The sequence below is a fragment of the Spermophilus citellus genome, assembly GCF_964194105.1.
Source record: "Spermophilus citellus genome assembly, contig: SCAFFOLD_311, whole genome shotgun sequence".
NCBI classification, from domain to species: Eukaryota; Metazoa; Chordata; class Mammalia; order Rodentia; family Sciuridae; genus Spermophilus; species Spermophilus citellus.
The window spans coordinates 64614-71036 of NW_027672738.1; positions in this window are offsets into that span (position 1 = coordinate 64614).

Consider the following 6423-nt stretch of genomic DNA (forward strand, 5'->3'; position numbering starts at 1 on the left):
CAAGAGCCTATATATTGATTTCCATTTCCCACTGTTCATACTCCTACAGGAGCAATATGGCAATAATTGGGAATTATTGATTGGCCTTGCCTACCTTATTCTCCTCAAAAGTCATCAACTCCATACCATGGCTTTATTGCTCAGTTAGTTACTAAAGGAAGAACACGAGTTTTGCAGAGAGTTGGGTCATAGCCTAATATTAATGTTGGCCCTTTTTCTACTCAAGAGCATGATTGGCTTTGGCAATCTTCTAATACTTGGTAGATAGCTTTTGCTAATTTCCCTGGTCAAATGGAAAGCCATTACCTTCATGAGAAAATTATTCAGTTTACTCTTGTGACTACATTTATTTTTCCCAAAATTGTATGTACTTAACCAATAGTTGGAGATCTAACAGTATTTGCTGATGGATCGAGTTCAGGAAAAGCAGGTTTCTATAGCCATGTTTATACAGAGATAATGCAGACAGCATATACTTCTGCAGAATGAGCAGAAATTTAAGCTTTCATTTGGGCTTTAATTCATTTTGCAAATTAGTCAATCCATATTTATTCTGATAGTTTATATTGCAGTTGGAGCCACAAAAAATATTGAAACATCAACTACTGGGAACCCACCATTGCAAGAGTGTTTCAGACCTCATAAAAGACAATTCAAATGTGTCACCATCCATGTTTCATTAGCCATATAAGGGCACATTCTAATATTCCAGGTCCTTTAGAATCAGGTAATAATAAGATTGATAAACTTATTGCCATTTGTGAATAAATGTCTTTATATGATTGTGCAAAAGCCTCACATTCTTAACATCATCAGAATGCTTCTAGTTTACATAAAAAATTACTATTCCTGGGGAAAAACTTGTCAAATTCTACATCAAATCTCACAATATTTTATACATATTTTATGTTCACCAACGAGGGTTAATCCTATGGTTTATGACCAAATCAGTTATAGCAAATGGATGTAACTCACATTGGTCAATTTGGCAAACAGTGTTAAGTTCATATTATTGTTGATACTTACTCTAGATTTATTTTTGCCACTGCCTGTGTAAGAGAAAATACTCAGCATGTTATTTCTCACTGTCTAGCTACTTTTGCAGAATTAGGATGTCCTTTACAGATTGAAATTGATAATACTCCAGCTTATACTAATTTTTCTTTTCAGCAGTTTTGCCATCAATTTTGTATTGATCATAAAAGAGGTATTCCATAGAAGCCTCAAGGTCAAGCCATTGTAGAATGAGCTCATTTATCTATTAAGCTACAATCATAAGGCCCCACAAAATAACTTTAACCATGCTTTATTTTTTTTTAATTGTGACTCTGAAAGTCACACTGCAGCCAAAGCACTCATTTCTTCTACTGCGGATGGTCCCTTGAGCCAAGGTTTGTGGAAAGATTTACAAACATAAGAACAGAAAATATCAGATCCAGTGATAATATGGGGCAGAGGTCATGCTTGTGTTTTCCCAGAAGGTGTCTCTCATCCTATTGGGGTACCTGAATGTGCTATCAAACATGGAGAACCTAGAACCGAGGTTCAGGTACTGAAGATTGATCCAGAGATGTCAGACCTGACCCCCAGCAGGAAGTGAAAGCTACAAAGGAGGAAGAGGATGAAGAAGGCCCAGAGAGACTGAATGTTGAAACTACCATTATGGAGGCAACTGTAGAATCTAACACTATGGCCTGAACAGATACTTTGACACAAGGAGGAACGAACTCTGCAGCCACAATGTTTGTGGCCATGTTAGCTCTGTTGAGCTGTCCAGTAAATGGGGTCCAGAGAGAAACCAATTGGACATATTTCCAGACCCACCTTTGGTACACCCAGTGGTGTGGACTGGAGAATCCATCCCAGAATTTACGAATGATACTCATGTACTGTGTGGTTTTACAGATAACTTGGATTACACCCAACCATGTGACTGGATTTAGTTATACTGGTTACAGTGGACAACTACGTATATATTGGTCCCATGATAAGCATGCTGGCTATCTAGGGGTATCTTCTGAAGAAAATAAGCATATCTGGGGTCTAGACCAGCCAATCGTACTGGACCCTGGGACTCTAAGCAATATGTCCAAACAGTTATTAAAATGGGACTTTCTCATAAAAAGCTAGTCATTGTCACAGAACGTCTGCCAATACCTTACTGTCCTAATCATTCTGCAATAGAATTTGGCACCTTTCCTAAATGGATAGACTGTGCAGATGTCTTGCCAGTACAACAAAAAGGTTCTAGAAATAGTGGATACATTTTAGGCTGGTCTCCAAGAATTGACAAAATCAAGCACATAAGGATGTCATGATTCCTGGAGGTTTTGTTGGTAATATCCTAACCTTCAGTGAAGCAGTATCCAAAAAGATGTTTGGTGCTTAATTGCAGCCTCAGATTTCCTATATTACACTGTCAACCGTATGCCTGACTTTGTAGGCATGGTGTGTAAAGAGGGTTCCTGGTATTGCCTGCCAGCTGTGTTCAATCTCTTTATGTTTTAATTACTGGAAATGTGAGAGTTAAAAGAAAGGATGATAAATATCTTGTAGCCTGTAAAAAGTGCAATTTACCTAATTGCATCACTAGATATAACAGAGGGGAAAGGAACATTAATCCTTCACCAGTCTTCCTTCGTCTTACTACCAGTCAACATTTTAGAGTCATGGCATGTTGATGCTGGTGTTGAGGTTTTACAATAGACACATGCTCAGGTGACCAGACTTAAGGGAGCTCTTGGACTCATAATTCTTGGTTATATTTTTTAATAATTTCATTTAATTTAATTCATCACTTCTATGGTTAGAGCCTCAGTGGCTATATCTCAGAACATTCAACATGCAAATTTTCTTAATAATTTGGCTCAAAATACTTCCAAAATACTACCTATATGTCTTTGGCTCAAAAAGCCCTCCATAATCATAAATATTGATGAAAATATAGAAACTAAATTGAATGCCTTAGAAACTACTGTCATAAATATTGGTAATGAGCTTTCTGCTCTCAACTTTAAGGAAAGGCTTAAATTCCATCTGACTATGAAGATATGTGTTACTGCAGCCAAATATAAGCCTTCCTAATGGGATTGGGAAAAATTTAAATCATATAATGGGTATTTGGCATAGCAAATAATAATAGCCTGGATCTTATGGAGTTACAACACAACATCCAGGATATTCAAAAAAGCAAAATTGAGCTTATGGATCCTACCTCTCAAACTGGAAATACTTCAAGAATGGAATGGCTTTAACCCTGGAAACACGCTGAAACACTCTGCATGGTATATTATTGGAATGAGGTGTTTGCTCCTAGTTCTTTTTTGTATTGTGATAATAGGTTGTCACATGATCAGAAAAAAAAAAGGAACTTGAAATAACAGCTCATCATTTTCTTTTGCAAAGTAAAAAGGGGGAATATGCAGGGTGCCACCCATGAATTACTTGATGGTCTTCTCTGGGTATGGAGCCATGGAGAATTAGGTCTTACCTTGGGTACTATCCACATCTCCCCAGAGTGCACTAGATTGCCCAAAGCACATGACCCTCTTGTAGCTCCGGAGTTGGGCATAATCTATTGGGAACTGCAAAGCCCACCTTCTACCTTAATTGGCAAAGAACATTCTATGGAAAACCTTTGATATTCCCTGATATAAATAAAGCAAACAGGGGCTCCATTTTGCTCTTTTGAGTGTGGAAGCTTTATCGCTAAGATCAGCTAGCCCACCCCATCCCCACTTTTAAAATTACTTTCTGTATCCTGTGGGTTATTCCCCCTGATTTACCTTTCTTAGCTTTTGTTTTGCAGCCAGACCCTTCCACCAAGAGGAACTCTATTTATACCACCTACAGTTTTGAATTCATGATCATCTTGCCTCAGCTTCCTGAGTCATTGAACTACTGTGGTGGGCTCTTGATTGCTATTTTTATATTTTTTTATATTTATTTTTATTCTCATCCTGTCTTTGTCTTGGAATCTAAAGTAAATCTGATGTAGATAGCAGAATAATTTTATTTGGTTCCAGGTCGTATGCCCAAGGATGTAACACTGGGCTACATTCCCAGCCAATTTTTAATATTATTATATTTTATTTTCAGACACTGTTACACTAAGTTGCTGAAGCCAGCATCTAACTTGTGATACCCTAGCCTCAGTCTCAAAAGTAGGTTAGCGACAGCATTGCACCACTGTGCCCAGATGATGATGAGTTAGACAGGCTCTCCATAAGTCATCAAATTTGCCCTCAAACTTACAATCCTCTTACCTCAGCCTCCTGAGTTTCTAGAGTCATAGATGTGTGCTGCATGCCCAACTTGATCAATATGTTTTCGAAAATTGGAACAAATTAGATCTATATGCAGTAATAGTAATGAAAAAAGTAATAGTAATGAACCAAATGCTTCTTCTATGTTGCCACTTGTTTTCTACCTATATGTTTTTCGTTCATCAATTTTTCCATGATTGACTATTAATGATTCATTTTTCTTCTGTACCATTATATTTTATTTTTTTCTTTTGGCACATAATTTTATTTTTCCTTAGTGATTGTACTGGGAACTCTAACATCTTAAATTTATGACAATCAGTTTTTATGCATGACAAATTAGTTTCAATAGTATAGGAAATTTTTGCTGATCTTACAGATTTGTCCCTCAGAATTGGTTTCTATCTTTGTCATAGACTATAACTTCATGCATCGTGTGTCTTCTATGGCTTGGATATCATTTGTCCACAAACAAGCTTAGGTTTTGGATACTTGGTCCTCCTTATGGTAGCACTGAGGCAGGGGAACCTTACAAATGTGCTGTCTACTGGATGTTAATTCAGTCATTGGAGACACCACCCTCATGAGGAATGGATACTAGTCTCTTGGAATGAGTTTTTGAGAAAACGAGTTTGTATGAAAACTCAAGACTGCCCCTCTCTGCTCTGTGGCTTGAATTGGTTCATATGATTTTCCCTCTTCCACTTGTCCCCAATCTGATGACAGCCACCATGCTGGAATAGAGCAAAGTGGGTACTCCCCAGAAGCCAAGTGGATGGCATGCCTTTATCTGGGACTCTAAAATTCTGACCTAAATGACTTTTTATTTGCAAACTACTCATCCTTAAGTATTTCCTGATAGCAATGAAAACTGGAGTCTTGTAATCATTCAACATCAATGTTTTTTTGGTTCTAAGTGTTATTTTTATGTTGTAAATGTTATTTTTGTGTTCTAAGTGTTACTTTTGCACTCATTTATTCTTAATTGTTTTTAATTTTATCTTTTTAAATACATGACAGTGGAATGCATTGCAATTCTTATTACACATATAGAGTACAATTTTTTACACTTATATTTTTAAAACACATAGAAAAGAGTTAGAAACTAAATACTCCATGACACTGGCTATATTTAGCTACCATATTGAGCTACTGAGCTATATCTACCACTATTTCTCATTATTTTATGTTGGCTCAAGGTTCTGTCTTTTTTCATTTCCTTTATCCTTGATGGCTCTATTGGCATTTCTGGCAGAGTTGTTTACTCACTGCAAACCTTTCCTTGTACAAATCTCCCCTTATCTTTTGAAGCAGAGTATTGCAAGATATAAACTTATTGATTGTTTATAAAAACAAGTTCCATCATGTTGTCCCACTGCCTTCCAGCTTCTTAGATTCTCTAGGGAAACCCACTAATGTTATCTTGTACCTGAACAACTGTTTCTCTCTGACCACTCACGAGATTTCCTCTTGGTATTTGTTTTACAGAAATTGGACTATCATAGTTCCACTTATCTATGGTTTCCCTTTCTGTAAGCTATAGACAATTCCAGAATGAGCAACTCATGAGTATTAAATTTCAAAGTGTTCTGAGGAGCATGATGCAATCTCACCCCACCCCACCCCAGCCCTCCAGGGGCAGGAGCCTCTGCCTTCTCCAGCAGTTTCCCAGTTGATATACTGTTTTTGGATACCTTCCTGTTAGTTTCTAGTTGCCATCTTTGTTGATAGACTGACTGTCATGATAGTGCTCCACTTGTGTAGAAGAGAACATCTCTCCAATTACTCATGCACCACATTCTGTTTGTTCCCATGTTGTATGTTAGCACTTGGAACCTAAGAATAGAAGACACACCTTGACCCTCTCCTAATGGAAAACATGATTTCCCATGAGATTCTGACCCAAGAAGTTGAGATGTGTTCAATAAGTTTAGAACGAACCCCTTTCACAAATAACCTCAAGAAAAAGTGCCAGTGACTAGGAAGTCAATTCTACTTCGTTGTAATGCTAAAATGTCCACCAGGAAGGAAGTTGAACCTCGTTTCCATAGTATATGGTTGTATGCCAAAGTGTCCTTTAAGAATGGCTCATGTGTCAACAAGGCAGTCTGGTGTATGCTTAATGCCCAGGATTGAACCTAATTTCATCTGACAACAC